The 16,482-nt window shown below is 46.4% G+C and overlaps 1 pseudogene across 1 annotated transcript in view; it reads right to left on the reverse strand.

The window, feature by feature from the left end:
• LOC110495963 (partitioning defective 3 homolog B-like) overlaps positions 1–16,482 on the reverse strand; it is a 194,584-nt pseudogene that overhangs the window by 26,679 nt on the left and 151,423 nt on the right. The window contains exons 18-19 of the transcript XR_016488178.1: positions 10,235–10,474; positions 5,820–6,029 (exon numbers count right to left, since the gene is read on the reverse strand). The product of XR_016488178.1 is annotated as a partitioning defective 3 homolog B-like (transcript). The remainder of the gene's footprint in view (positions 1–5,819; positions 6,030–10,234; positions 10,475–16,482) is intronic.

Here is a 16,482-nt window from a genome sequence, read left to right on the forward strand (position 1 = left end):
ACCCACAGGATGAGTGGTGAGACAAACTTGGGAGTGAACGCAACCTGCAAACAGACACAAAAAAACACAGACAAACATTCTCCAAGACACTCCGACATGTTTTCGAGGTGAAAACCTAAGGTCAACAAATCCCCTCCTGTGAGGACAAAGAGGCGTCAAAGCGTCAAAACGCTAAACCATGACGTGACAAACCATGACAAACTTAGCTAACAACATTACGGTTCAGAAAAACATCCCAGCTTCAGCTCGTCACAGCTTAATGTCCCCGACACGTAAACACATCTAAACACGTCTTACAGCTCCAGCATCACTCTAGTCCACTTACAAGAACTACGCCTAAGTCTCAATTCACCCCAAAAGTGTGCACTTGCACACTCCCCGTCATGGATTTAAAAGTATTGGATTGGTGTAAGCATTAGCTAAATCCTTGATGGAAGTGCAAGTGTACACTTCGGGAGAAGGGTGGCAAATCGGGATGCAGGCCATCTATGGGGGATTTACAGTAGGGTCTGAGGAGGGTGTGGTCCGTCTATGGCGCCCATCCTTTAGGATAACATAACCACATACTGGGCTTTCTGATGGAAATGAGAGAATGTAGGTCCGGAACTGGCCCTGCTAATTGGCTTGGTTCCCTGTCGGATTACATCCGTCCCCGGGAAGAGAGAAAGAGAAGGAAGAGGATCGAAGCAAGCGGAAGGGGATTTGTAAACAGCGGATCAGCATGCTGGCTTTCATGTCCCCAATTTGGCAGTAGTAGCGGGGACGGCCGTGTCCTGTCTGTCTGTCACACCGAGGGCCTCAGTGACAGCCATTCTGAGCCGGAGTGACGGGCAGAAGAGGTGGGGAGGGTGACGGAGAGAGAGAGGGAAGCAGTGTGGGATAGAAAGACCGGGCGCACAAATGTACAAGGATACGCACACATACAGGCCACAGGAAAGTGCCTGGTATTGGAGCTGTGATCAGGCAGAAGAGTAAATACAACCTACAAACAGCCACACAGACGAATGCATACAGACACACAGGCCGTGTCCGGAATTTGTCTTCACTACTACTTACTAAAACAAAATATTGTGTACTTATTATACTACATACTATTTAGTAAAAAAAATAAAAATGCAGTAAGCAGCAAACATACTTGGCTCACCCATACTGAGAATGCATTCACTGATGTGCAATTGTAAGGTTGGCGCCATTCATTCCTTTTGGCACAATGAGTCTTCTTATGGGCATTTCCTTGGTAACATGGTAAAATGTAAGCCAAACTAAAACCGATGATTGCGTAGTTTAACCGTACAACTCCATGCACGAGAACGACTTTTATCAATGTTCACTGAAAGTATTACAAAAACACATTTACTTGAAGATCAGTGCAAAGTTTGGCAACAGAATGACGGCACAAAAGGCACAAACTGTCCTTCTGTTACCAAACGTTGCATCTGCACTGTTCTTAAGGTCATTTTTCTTTCATGGGGGAGAAATTGTTATAAGTAGAGTTGTAAAAGGTTTGTTTAACTTTGCAACGATCGGTTTTTGTTTGACATACATTTTAAAGTGAAAAATCTTTGTTACTGTGGAATTGCCCTTATCTGATTATCAGCTCATTATCAGCTGCTGTCAAACAGACGTGGGTCTGAAAAGACAATATCTTTTCCTTAATAGCATGCAGCGAATTTGTACAAGATGAAAAGCTGAAATCGGTACGACATCTTGGCATTTAAAGCGCACAAAATGTTCTAAATGTCACATACTATAAAACTACCTGTTTCCGCATACCCAATCAGCCAACTATTAACAATACAATTATGGGTTGGGTATTCTGGCACGGTCAGTCGGCCACAGTCAGGAAGAGGACCTCAAAACAGCCAGGCTCGTGTTGACTGGACCATTGAGACACCTCATCGTGCAGTAAATGTAGACATCTTGCACACATACCCAATGAGGATATAACGTCAATTTTAGGCTTCGCCAGCACTTTGAAAAAGCTGCCACACCAGTCTCTGTACTGAACATACCGTACACGTCTTTCATAAGAGCCTATGAGAGAGTGTACTGTATATGTGTGCACACGGTGGGGGAGTCTCACGTGGCGGACGAGTAACGTGGCTGATCATCAAAAGGCCTGTCAATGCCGAAACTCCCTCAGGCGGTTCGCTCGGCAAGGACACTTCAATCTCTACTGTTGTAGGTACTGAAGGGACAACCAGTCATCTCGCATCAAAGACCGTCTTTATGGTTGGGGGGGATAGGAATGTGAAGTGTGTAGGAGTGTGTGGATGGCAAGGGGAGTGCAGTTGAGATAAAAATCTCATTTTATTTGTCACATGCGCCAAATACAACAGGTGTAGTAGACCTAACAGAGAAATGTTTACTTACAAGCCCTTAACCAACAATGCATTTTTAAGAAAATACACCCCCCCACCCCCCAAAAAAAGGAGTAAGAGATAAGAACAACGGTCACGACTTCTACCGAAGTTGATGCCTCTCCTTGTTCGGGCGGTGCTTGGCGGTCGACGGCACCGGTCTTCTAGCTATCATTGATCCATTTTTCATTTTCCATTGGTTTTGTCTCGTCTTCCTACACACCTGGTTCCAATCCCATTCTTTACCTGTTATGTATTTAACCCTCTGTTTCCCCTCATGTCTTTGTCAGAGATGGTTTGTTATTATTTTCGTGTTGTGTGTATTGGTGCGCGTCGGGTCCTCGTACCCACTTTGTTTTGTGTATTTTTTCATGGTTTTGGAGTTGTTTTTTAAATCATTAAACTACTCAAGATAAAGATAAATTATCCTGCGCCTGACTTCCTTGCCCCCTATACACATGCCTATCACAACAACAAATAATTCAAGAGCAAAAGTAAATAACAATAGCGGGCCTATATACAGGGGGCACCGTTTAGTCGAGGTAATTGAGGTAATATGTACATGTAGGTAGAGTTATTAAAGTGACTATGCATAGATAATAACAGAGTAGCAGCAGCGTAGAAGAGGTGGGGGGGGGGGGAAATGCAAATAGTCTGGGTAGCCATTTTGATTAGCTGTTCAGGAGTCTTATGGCTTGGGGGTAGAAGCTGTTTGGAAGAAGAATCTGAGATGGAAGTATCTACTAGATTTTGTGAATGCATAGAGATCATTCTGTTGTCCTCTCAAGAATGGGAGAGAGAATAAAATAAAGGGAAAGGGGACAACAAAAAAAAGAGGGAAAGAGAGAAATAAAGAAACTAAGTACGATAAGATAGAAAGAGCAAAATAACGAGAAAAAGACAGAGGGCAACAAAGACAACAATCCAGTTAATATCGGCACGGTCAGTGTTTTGATTTCAGAATAGCCTTGTTGAGCGGTGAGTCCAACTAACAAAACGGATGGTGGAATTCCTGCCTACGCAAACAAAGGATCTGGCAGTCCAAAAATAATACGGTACACATGCATAAAAACCATAACGGCCGTGAAAATAATTCCGCTTCTCAAAATACATTTGTCCCGCTACAGTGTTGCACACACTTTCGATCAGAGGGGAATTAGAATCATATGTTTTTAATTTTCCAGTTTGAAATACAGCCATCAGAGTAAAACATTTGTGATCTACAATTAGATTGGATATTTCCCAAATGGCACCCGGTTCCCTATATAGTGCACTCCTTTTGACCATAGCCCTATGGGTCCTGGTCAAAAGTAGTGCCCTTTTTAGAGAATTGGGAATCCATTTGGGATGGAGATGGAGCTACACCGTATTCCAGCTAATTAAGTCATAGTTCACATTCAATCATCAGGCCAGAGTGAACCGAGCCTGTGTTTGGTGGAAACTCTGGGAGCGTTTAAGTGTCTTGCCCTCCACTTCTGCTCCAACTGCACTCTGCGTTTAAGACTACACTTGGCTGGAAGTTGAATTCCGATGTAAATGTGTCTTGGAATTTTGATTCAATCAAATGGTTCAAGAATGTCCTGGCTAAAGCCTTCAACCCATTGAGTAGTCAGAGAGAGCACAAGGCTATGTCTCTAACCTTCTCCATTGAGGTTCCCCCTCACTGTATCAGAACAAGCTGGGGAGCAAGAGAGTTTGTGATGGAGTGTGTGTGTGTGTGTGTGTGGTGTAAGTGAGAGTACGTGTGAGTGTGGTTAGTGTGTAAGTGTGTGAGCATGGGTGTGTGTGTGTGTGTACACTTGCAAGTCTGTGTGTGTGTAGGGCCTCCCGAGTGGTGCAGCAGACTAAAGCACCGCATCGCAGTGCTGAGGCGCCACTACAGACCGGGAGCCCCATGGGACGACGCACAATTGGCCCAGCGTCGTCCGGGTTAGTGGAGGGTTTGGCAGGGTGGGATTCCCTTGTCTCATCGTGCTCTAGCATCTCCTTATGGCGGTCCGTCGCCTGCAAGTTGACTTCGGTTTTCAGTTGAGCGGTGACACATTGGTGTGGCTGGCTTCAGGGTGAAGTGAGCAGTGTGTTAAGAAGTCGTTAAAGATGCATGACTCTCGACCTTCGCCTCTCTCAAGTCCGTTGGGGAGTTCCAGCAATGAGGCAAGATCGTAACTACCAATTTGATGTCAACGGTCCTTTCCTGTCATTTGTTGTGTGTGCACTGTGAGCATCTGTGTGCATGCATATCTGTGTACGTGTGTGATAAGAGGTCCAATACCAACAGCCCTGTCCTGTGACCTCTCCATCTCCCGCCTGCAACCCTCCCAGAAACCAACCAAGTAAAAGGTTGTGTGTGGGTGTGTGTGTCCATCCTGGTACCAAGTCAGATGTTAACAGCGTACATCTCCCCACCATTACCACTGACATGCTGGACGATTGGATTCTCATCGGAGGGCCTAAAATCGATAGACATTGAGGCTCTATATAAGTCCATCTATGATCGCAATCGAATCACAAATGTTTGAACTTCTATGGTGTAATAACAAGACCAGATTGATAACCGTCTTTTTGCTATACAGTATCACATTACACAAAATCTCAGCAAGACAATTCTTAGCTTAGAACTAGTGCAGGGCTCTCCAACCCTATTCCTGGAGAGTTACCTTCCTGTAGGTTCTCTCTCCAACCCTATTCCTGGAGAGCTACCTTCCTGTAGGTTCTCTCTCCAACCCTATTCCTGGAGAGCTACCTTCCTGTAGGTTCTCTCTCCAACCCTGTTCCTGGAGAGCTACCTTCCTGTAGGTTCTCTCTCCAACCCTATTCCTGGAGAGCTACCTTCCTGTAGGTTCTCTCTCCAACCCTATTCCTGGAGAGCTACCTTCCTGTAGGTTCTCTCTCCAACCCTATTCCGGGAGAGCTACCTTCCTGTAGGTTCTCTCTCCAACCCTATTCCGAGAGAGCTACCTTCCTGTAGGTTCTCTCTCCAACCCTCATTTAGCACACCTGATTCTAATAATTAGCTAGTTGATAACCTGAACTAGGTTAGTTACAACTGAGTTTACAGTGAAAACCTACAGGGTAGCTATTCAGGAACAGGGTTGGTATGCCCTGTCTAGTGAAATAAATTGAGAGATGTGTTAGGTGCTTATTAAAATGGGGAAAACGGCGAGAAAACGTTGGGTGAGTGATACTGTAATAAGCCTTGGCTGAACGACCTGAACAGTTGGGAAAGGGGAGTGATAAAAGAGGCAAGAATGGAACTAGAATTCAGAGATACATATTATGAAACGTAAAGAGGATGAAACATTGGTCCCGTGTGGCTCAGTTGGAAGATCACGAAGCTTGCAACGCTAGGGTTGTGGGTCTGATTCCCACAGGGGACCAGTACAAAAACGTAATGTATGCACTCACTACTGTAAGTTAATCTGGATAAGAGCATCTGTAAAATTGTGAATGGTTCCCTACCTTAAGAGGCCGAATCCTTTCTTCTTGGCCTTCTCCTGGTCCTCAGAATTCGCAGTTTTCCTTCACTTTTTCTTTGCTTTTCTTCTTTCTTCTTCTTCTTCCCTTTGGTCTTCTTCTTCTTCTTCTTCCCTGCCCCTGATTCAATCTGGTCCTGGCGGGATGAGCCACTGACGGGCGTGTCTCGGCCGGAGCTCTGCTCTGACAGGTCACCTGAGAGGGAGGTATCAAAGATCAAAATGTCAACGAGGGCTGACTCCATTTAGTCTGGATGATTGTTCTGTCATTAGGTTGATGGTCACCCGAGATTTCTTTAGTCGAGCAGTCACAATTTCATTCTTTCATGGTGCACAAGACACAACCTGTCAGTTTCGCGCCCGTCTCAGTGGACTAATCCGTAGCGGAGGCCACGGGGATGGGACAGTCCATCACATCACTCTAAGACACGTGATACTGAAATTGTATGTGGTTATATTATGTCAAAATAATGGCGCAACACTAATATTATTTTGTAACAAATGCGTTTTCTCCTGCGTTGGATACGGTCACTGTCTTCAGTTCTGAAACATGATCTTCAGTTCGCCGTAGAATTGGTGCCTTTCCCTATGTCGCTATGTGCATAATAGCAACGATAACCAGCATATTGAGATGTAGAACAATGCAGCAGAGGCAACAGCAGCTGAGATGAGGACACATCCCTTGCCTTAGACTAATTGTCTCAGAAAATGTAGGAGGGTGGCAAACCCAACTTAATTAGGTCTATAATCAATAGTCTAACTTAGATGTGCCAGGCTTTATAAATCATCCCTATATATCTACAGAAGTAAGATAGATCTTGCTTTTGTTGCCTGTTTGAGTGTTTGCTTAATAGCCTACTGATTCCGTGAGCACCAAGCCTCATGCAACGGGCAAAATGTTGGATAAAGCAATTTCACAGATTCGGCTGTTTTTAAATCTTTGCTATGCTTTAATAAATGCTTTACACTTTTTTCCCCCCGTTACAAAAGACTGCTATTACTTATAATTTATTTAGTGTTGTTTACACTGTTCCAAACAGGCAGAAAAAGAATGTTGTAATCCAACAGCACCTGTTTGTCACACATAATATGCCAGCAGCTCTCGCTCCCACACCCTCGTTTTCTTGATCTCCTACTTAGTCATTACAATTATTATCATCATCATTATTATAATAATAAGCAATGTCGTTATCATTAGGAGGCTTTGTATAGTAACCCCCATTGAGCTGTATGTAGGCTTAAGAGCACATCATGTTTAGTCTTAATACCATAACTTATTTAGGCCTATATTTCAATATATAGTATCTATCAATCAATCAATCATTCATTCATTCATTTGTTCATGCCATCACACAGCATTACGAGGAGTTCATGCTTTGAAATGGAATCAAGAATTTTTGTTCAAAATGTAATAAAGGGAGCTTTGAATAATTAGCCTAAACAATAAATAAAAGAGCAATTCACGAACGCATGCAACTGTTTTCAGTTTGCTGTAATTAGAACCGGCTCTCTGGCGCGCTTACATATTTAGTGTTGTATACGCTGTTCTAAAAGGTCAGGAAAAAATTGAATATTGTAATCTAACAGCAACCGTTTGGTCCACATAATACTCGTGCCACGCTTGCTCCTCTGCCCTCCTTTACCTTGATCTCCAGTAGCATTCACAACTAACTTAAATGTCTTCCACAGATCCGACTTCCCCTCTACCTCCTGAGCAAACGTTCCCCCGTTTTGAGTTTCTTTTTCACTTCCTCCTCATCCATCTCGCTGCCACCTGTTACGGTGTTCCGAGATTGTTCAAACCAATTTATTGATGTGATTATGAAAGGCTATAAGTCAGGCCTTGGCCACATACTGTACATGCGACACTTGCATGTTTCAAGTAAAGAGAGCTCAGGGTTCAAGGAATATTTTTCCCTAAACAAATGAGGGATTTCCGTAACGGAACTTTTCAGTCAGAAACAAGTATTAAACTAAATGGCTGACGTCATGTTGTAGCTAACACCGTGTGTTAAACACTTGCTGTGCTGTGGTGCCTTCACGCTGCAGGAGGGAGGAGAGCGAGACAACGTGCGCCAGTCACACCATGTCATTGTTTTAACAGTGTGGCCATCGAGCTCTTTCTTGAGTCATTTGTGTGTCTTAACTATTTCATCAAACAGTGTGCTTAGTTGATTTTATTCAAACACATTGGGCGTGTCTATATGTGGAAAAATAAGTTGAAACATTTCGACCAAACAACGTGAACAGGACGACTCACAGTCGACCAAGATTTTTTTGTTGTTGTTGCCAGGGACAGCCTTAAGGTCAACACAGATGCCGTACACCCAATAAAGTAGACGGACAAACACAAACTCATATACCTCCCCCATCCCCCCTGCAGTGACTCAACACTTTGCAGCCGGGTTCACCGACATGTCTTTTTGGGAAAGTGGGAGAGGGGGGTGCTGACTCCAATCTTGTATTCAGAATCACTGGTTCCCCCCTCTAAGCCTGAGGCAACCACTCCCTTGAGGCCAGAGGGAAAGTCAGAGGCAATTCTAGTGCTTTACAGTTCAGTGTGGATGCTCAGATGGTCACACACACACACACACACACACACACACACACACACACACACACACACACACACACACACACACACACACACACACACACATCACACACACAGACAGATCTTTGGCTTCACATGAAAGATGCTACATCAAAAATGTGCAGCTGTGGGATTAAATAAGTTCCCTGGCCAGAAACGCTGACTACATATTCATTGAGCCGCTAAACAGTGTGTCCTTTTGCGACCCCCCCGTTTGCTGAACGTCAGCGAGTTACGCAATGGCTAAATTACTCATTATTAATATCCGTGATAAATCAAAGTTTATACAGCTCATGTGTGGATATTTCTGAATAATCGGTCCAAAGGCAATCATACACTGAGTGCACAAAACATTAGGAACACCTTAATATTGAGATGCAAATCCTTCTGTCCTCAGAACAGCCTTAATTCGTCAGGGCATGGACTCTACAAGGTGTCAGAAGCGTTCCACAGGGATGCTGGCCCATGTTCAAGCCAATGCTTCCCATCGTTGTATCAAGTTGGCTGGATGTCCTTTGGCTGGTGGACCATTCTTGATACACACGGGAAACTGTTGAGCATGAAAAACCCAGCAGCGTTGCAGTTCTTGACACACTCAAACCAGTGCGTCTCGCACCCAGTTCAAAGACACTTAAATCTTTTGTCTTGCCCATTCACCCTCTGAGTGGCACACATACACAATCCGTGTCTCAAAGGGTTTGTGTGTGGCAGGTAGCCCAGAGGTTAGAGCGTTGGACTAGTAACCGAAAGGTTGGAAGATCGAATCCCCGAGCTGACAAGGTTAAAAAAATCTGTCGTTCTGCCCCTGAACAAGGCAGTTAACCCACTGTTCCTAGGCCGTCATTGTAAATATGAATTTGTTCTTAACTGACTTGCCTGGTTAAATAAAGGTTGAGTAAAAAGTAAATAACAATAAAAGCTTCAAAGCTTAGAAATCATTCTCTAACCTGTCTCCTCTCCTTCATCTACACTGATTGAAGTGGATTTAACATGTGACATCAGTAAGGGATTATAGCTTTTACCTGGATTCACTTGTTTTTTTTAACTAGGCAAGTCAGTTAAGAACACATTCTTATTGATACAGCCTGGATGGTCAGTCTATGTCATGGAAAGAACAGATGTTCCTGATGTTTTGTACAGTACGTGCGCATTACGTCTGATCTCAAACGGCCTCAAAAACCATGTCAGCCGAGAAAATATGAAATGGCAAAAGACTACCGTTGTAGTAAAACGTAGAAATCACCTACAATCGCCTACAGTACAGTGCAGCTTCTTACCCATTGATTTCAATGCACAGAACAAAAATCTACCTACTGTTAAGCGGAAGTTCGTATTCGCCCCAGGTGACTTCCAATAAGTATGTGGACAAGGAATAAAAATACAGTGGGACAACTAAGATCACTATGATGTCTCTATACCACAACATTGGGGCCCACCCTACGTTCCCTCGTCTCCACGTTTGTCCCCTCGGCACCCACTGACCAATTTCAAATCAAAATTGGCACAAATGCTTATTTGTATTGTAATGAGATTTGGCCTTGTTTGGGGAAGAGGATAATTAGAACGATACCCAGTGTGCATTGCAAGTGTCAATTTCGGACAAAGTGTCCATTTTCAACAAATTACAAAATACTCAAAATTAAAATACGTATTTGTCCTCCCTGCCCCTTCGACCCCTGGTTTAGAAGATAGGGCTGTGGGAACACTGGGCTGCGGGAACTGAGGGAACATAGGACCCAGGGTACATCCGTCAAAGGGAACATAGTCATGTTCAGTGTTGCATTAAAGTTTATGGTGATTTCCCTAACCGTCCTCCGGCTCCGAGGGCCCGTCGTAGGACCTGTCGATGGCGGCACGGAAGCTCTGGCGCACAATGTGAGGCCTGGGACGGTGGAAGGGCACCTGGCTCAGCTGCCGGGCCTCCGACATGGCCGACTGGAGGCTTTCCAAAGAGCAGGACTTCCATAGGCCCAAGGTGGGACCCAGGTCACTCCCCCTGGATGAGGCAGCTGACAATGGGAGAGACGGGGAGGGAGGGGAAGGAGACCCCAGTCAGCATGGATAGAAGGATGGAGGAGGAGGACTGGAAGTGGAAAGAGAGAGAGAGAAAGAGACATGAGCGGTTGGGAAGAAATGGATGGACAATTTAAAATGGGGAGTTCGAGTAAAAAGGATGGATAGGGACAGGTGTAAGAGATGGGAGGCGAGAGAGGGGGAAAGGATGCATTCATGTAAAAGCAAAGGAAGAGGATGAAGGGGAATGGAGGAGAGCCAAAGGACTGCCGTGAGTAGACAGGCACGGGCCACAGTTAGGAGGAAGTGAGACAGAAAAAAAGAGGACATGAGAGGAGGACCACGAAGACGATTGGACAGACGAAAAAGATGAAGATCGCAGTTAATGAAGAGGGAGAAAGAGAGAGAGACGAGGTGGAGGTAATGGAGGAGGAGTGCGAGGAGGATAAAGGAGAAGAAACAAAAGCAGGAGGCCACAGAGGAGAAGGGAGCGGACAAAGAAAGAAGAGACAAAGAAGAAAAGGGCCAGGCAGGAAAAGGTCTACATGTCATACACATGGCCAGCCCTCTTCAAGGGGAGCTCCTGGGTGTACAGGTGTTTGCTTCAACCCTGCTGGAACACACAACAAAAGGTCCCGGTGAGCAGCTAGAGCAGTAGGTGTTCTAAATTAGGGTTGGAGCAAAAGCACGCAGGAGGGTATAGCACTCCAGGAGAAAGGTCAGTCCAATGGCTAGTGCTGTAGGTTAATCACAGAGGTCCATCGCCAGACCAGGGCATGCATGAGTAGGCCGCAGAGACAGACAAGCAAAGGGGATGTGGCGAGAAACACACAGCCAGTCCCAAATCGTTCCCTTATCCTTCATTTGGCCCTAACGCTATTTTGCTAAAAGGTATAAATAGTTGAAAACCGACTGAAAAAGTGACTATTTCTAACTCCCACCAGGGATTTGCCAGACTTTTACGCTTCAAAACGCTCTCGGAGATGGTAAACGCTCAAAATGTTCTCGTTTTAGACTCTTTTGTCGACTCAGTCTTCAAAGCATGAGAATATTCCTCATTGAAATTGATCTTTGGAGAGTGGGCGATAGAGTCGAGGGGAAAGGAGGGAAAGTGAGCCAGAGCTGCAGCGGCAGTGGCTTTTAAGTCCTAAATTGACTTTGAGGAAGAAGTTGGATTTGTGTGAAATAAGGGTTTATAAATAGAGAGCGGGTACGTTTAGGAATAAAACACTCAATTTGAGAAGCAGGATTTGTGTCACAAATGTAATTGTGGCTGTCCGGCTAGCAGCTTGATAGAATTAAGCTGCTTGCTGCTGGGTTCTGCAGTGAACGCTGTGCTCAGAGTGTGTGTGTGTGTGTGTGTGTGTAGTACACGCTTGTGTGTATTTGCAAGCATAACACCACCTGTATGTGTGTGCATTGCATTGCATTGCGCACGTTTGTGTTTGTGTGTGTGTTTGTGCTCGCCCGTGGGCACGTGTGTGTGTGTCTGCATGTTTGAGAGAGAGTGTGTGTGTGTGTGTGTCTTCTCTTCGTCCATATCCAGTGTAGGTATGTCAAATGGGTGAAGGTAGATGTAACTGAATAATGAGCGCTACAGGAGGGCGATCATCCGCCCGCAGAATTTCAAGGGTGAAACAAGCATTTGACTCCTATCACTGCCTGCTGTGGACCAGATGCTCAATGTGGGTTCACTCACTCATCATGTCAGGTCAACAAGCATCGGTGATAGGTGCAATCCTCTGACAGGAGTTCCGTAGGGGCATTCACACAAACCAATACTGCCCATCTGAATAGAACTTTGAGCAATATGAGTAATGTTACGCAACTACCTCCAGAAACACACACCTGCGTATTACAAATCAAAACACATTAGGACCACAAGTACGATGCAGAGAAGCATAGACGCACACGCCTCTTGACTCGAATACTGCAGTCACATTGGATGCCACTGGGTTTCAAACCCAGTCTTACAGCAGAAAAACACACCCAGCGCTAGGATACTACCGCAGTGTGCATAGGGCCGAGGGAACGCGCATAGGGCCGAGGGAACGCGCATAGGGCCGAGGGAACGCGCATAGGGCCGAGGGAACGCGCAGAGGGCCGAGGGAACGCGCAGAGGGGCGAGGGAACGCGCAGAGGGGCGAGGGAACGCGCATAGGGCCGAGGGAACGCGCATAGGGCCGAGGGAACGCGCATAGGGCCGAGGGAACGCGCATAGGGCCGAGGGAACGCGCATAGGGCCGAGGGAACGCGCATAGGGCCGAGGGAACGCGCATAGGGCCGAGGGAACGCGCATAGGGCCGAGGGAACGCGCAGAGGGCCGAGGGAACGCGCAGAGGGCCGAGGGAACGCGCAGAGGGGCGAGGGAACGCGCAGAGGGGCGAGGGAACGCGCAGAGGGCCGAGGGAACGCGCATAGGGCCGAGGGAACGCGCATAGGGCCGAGGGAACGCGCATAGGGCCGAGGGAACGCGCAGAGGGCCGAGGGAACGCGCAGAGGGCCGAGGGAACGTGCAGAGGGCCGAGGGAACGCACAGAGGGGCGGGGGAACGCGCAGAGGGGCGAGGGAACGCGCATAGGGTCGAGGGAACGCGCATAGGGCCGAGGGAAAGCGCATATGGCGGACCCCAATGGTACGGTATAGAGAGAATATAAGATATACTTTATTAGTCTACGCAAGATGAAAATTCTGCTTTTATTCAACCCCCGATATACATATAGTACACAAACACACATTAGATTGGAGAGGCTGGAGCAGAGGGCAGCCACCGTGCATCGCCCAATGAGCAATTTAGGGGGTTAAGTTACTTGCTCAAGGGAACAACGACAGTAGGTGGCACTTGAGATATTGATGCATTTGTAAGCATTTCACTCTTTGACTAGAGTGAGCATTTCTGCAGCTCAACTGAGCAAGGTCGCCACCGGTGATGGAAATGCCACTTTTTAAGCAGCCTCTCCCTGCAGTGGATGATTTAAAAAGGTCAGTTGTCATGGAGACACCTCTGTCCGTGTCGGGGTGTGTGTGTGTGTGTGTGTGTGTGTGTGTGTGTGTGTGTGTGTGTGCCTCCCTCTTCTTCTCATCATCACGGAGGATAAACCGATAATGTCTATCTTTCCAACTCGGAGAACCCTGGATTCAATCTCTCGGCTAGCTAATAAAACCACGTTCACTGTGATGGGAACTAGTGAAACAACCTATATTTGAACCCTTTCCAATAAATGGAAAAGGTATATAACGGTTTCAATGTGGGTGGGTGGAAACCTTCAAACCTATTTTAATACCCCAACGTTTGGGTGTTGACATTTGAGCTCTACCAGATGAAAACCGAATAATTTAGTGTTCATTGGGCAAGGTAAAGTATAGGAGAGGCAGACACAACAAAACAAACAGGTTTTAGAGTGGTACAGTAAGCAATGCGCATGAAAGTGGCCACTACCCTGTCTTGTGTGAAATAATTCACTTAACCCAAAAGTTCAAATCAAAGTACAGTCCAATTAACGTCCCGACCAATCACAGTTTAGTTCCAATTAACGTTGCAACCAATCATAGTTGATCTACTCTCCCTGAGTGCACTCTGATAAATCACTAACGTTGCGTCCCCAGACGGGACACAGATGCAGGCAGTAGGCAGTAATCCTGTTTAGATGTATAGATGGAGCCTCAGGCTGCATATTTGCTCCGTTGGACGTATGGCTCTAATAATGGTCGGGGACTTAAAAGGCCATTTCATCATTACAGACTCACCTTTAGTGGATTAGTCGCGTGGAGGGATGTGGGGGGAGGGGGGGCAGGGACTAGAGATGGGACATGTGCCACTTGTTAAAGCTAGGTTTAATGAAATACACTACTATGCTGCGGTAGAACACAAAGCATGTAGTGTGGGCAGAGCACACACATGTACACACACACGCACATACACACACACACACACACAGACAGACAGATGGCCCTTCCCGCTACAGAGTGATCCATCAATTCAAATCAGCCCAACATGGTGACTTTCAACTTGAATCAACAACAGTGAGATGGGGGAGAAGGGGGCTGGGTAGAGAGAGAGAGATACGAACTACAACAAAGCAGGGTTCCATGTTGGCAGGGGAAAAGGGAAGGCTACATGTTTTCAAAGTCTAATTGCAGAAGGGGACAAGACAGAATAATGGACACAGCCAGTTGCACAGCGGGCCAGAAGCTAGCCAGTGTTTGCCGCATCTAACAGGGCTCCAGCGTAGGTGGATATCCCCCATCTCCAACAGAAACAAACCCAGGCATCAGCAGAGCAAAACATGCACATACACACACCACAACATTTGTTAGAAGACCTGTGTGCGCACAGGGCTACTAAGTGGAGTGTGTGTGTGTGCGCGCACGCGTGTTGGAAGCGTTCCCAGACCTGTGTGTGAGTAGAGCTGCCAGAGGGAGATGTTAAGAGCTGGGGGACAGACAAAGAGGAGGATGGAGAGATGGTGACAGAGACCACACCTGAGAGATGGAGTGAGAGAGTCCCCCTCCAAACATCCATCTATCCCCCTCTCCTACACGAGCATGTTCTCCTCCGGCTGTTGATACACACTAGTCTATTCAGAGGACCTGAGGATTACTGGAGCTAGCCCTCTTTCTATGTCACATACATGCAAAGAAACACACACGCACATGTGTAATCCACAAGTTTCTTGTGTCTATGCGTTAGTGTTTCTTTGCACACAGACAGAGAGACAGAGAGACAGAGACAGAGACAGAGACAGAGAGAGAGAGAGAGAGAGAGAGAGAGAGAGAGAGAGAGAGAGAGAGAGAGAGAGAACCTAAATCAGGAGGCTTTAAAGACTGGGCTTATACAGGCTGTAGCTATGAGAAGGTAGAGAGCGAAGGAGATATAAGGGCACTAGGAGAGAAGGGAAAGGGAGGATTATTTGGAAGGGGAAGCTCAAAGGATGGAGCATGTTACCTATAATCACATAACACTAGGAAAGCACAGAGGAACAGAGAGGAAGGAGGATAATTGGGATATGGAGAATAAGAGAAGATGAAATGGGGATAGGAGGGGACAGACTAAGCGTGAGAGAGACAAGACTGACCGCTCCGGAGAGAGAGAGAGCGAGAGAGCGAGAGAGCGAGAGCGAGAGAGAGAGGAGAGAGAGAGAGAGATAGTAGAGAAAGAAGACTAAGAAGAGTAACAAGAAAGACATAAAATGGTGAGGAAGATAGAAAGGGAGTGAGAGCACGGAGAAAGCGAGGAATAGAGAAGGTATGGAGAGAGGGAGAGCAAGAGAGGAAGAAGTCAAAAGCAAATGAGAGGGCGAGAGCGATAGACAAAGCATGACCGAAATAGGAGAGAGAGAAAGAAATAGTAGGAAAAGAGAACGAGCGAGTTGGGAGAGAGAGACAGGAAAATAGAAGGAGAGCGAGAGAGAGAAATAGAAGGAAAGAGTAACTCTGCATCATACTACATCTTCCCCCCCCCCCCTCAGCCCGAACAGAGGTTTTAGCCAGATTAAAGCCGGAGGCGGAGCCCCTCTTAAAGACCATCCTACTAATGAAATATGTCAAGGCCTATAAAGAAGCATGGGGCCATTTAAAGAATCATGCACGGGGGCCAAGTCCAAAACAGCCCTGTCAGCAAACTGGCCTCAGTGCAGCCTGTCAATACACATTAGCTTCCACATCAGTTAGAGGCTGATGTAGAAAATGAATCTCTTTATCTATCATAGCCCATAAGGGTTATTATGACTACCGATCAGAAAATGGGCTTTGAGGGAAATCATGTGGGGGGGGGGGGGGGGCTGAGCCTGGTACTGTGGGGGTGGGGACTTGTAGAGTTGTTGTTATGCGGCAACAGGTTTTTGCTGCGGGAGATTTAAGGTGTGTGTGGGCGCGTGTCTGCAGGGGACGTGCGTTCAAGCCTATCACTCAATCCCTGCACCCCCTTTCTCACTTAAGTGAAAGGAGACAAATTAAGAACATCCCGGTCTAATGCAATCTAGGGCTGTCGGAGCAAAGAGGCAGCTTAACAAATCACTTCCTGCTGCTTCCAGCTGAGTAAGGA

The sequence above is a fragment of the Oncorhynchus mykiss genome, chromosome 18 (assembly GCF_057628025.1).
Source record: "Oncorhynchus mykiss isolate SJ-2025 chromosome 18, ASM5762802v1, whole genome shotgun sequence".
NCBI classification, from domain to species: Eukaryota; Metazoa; Chordata; class Actinopteri; order Salmoniformes; family Salmonidae; genus Oncorhynchus; species Oncorhynchus mykiss.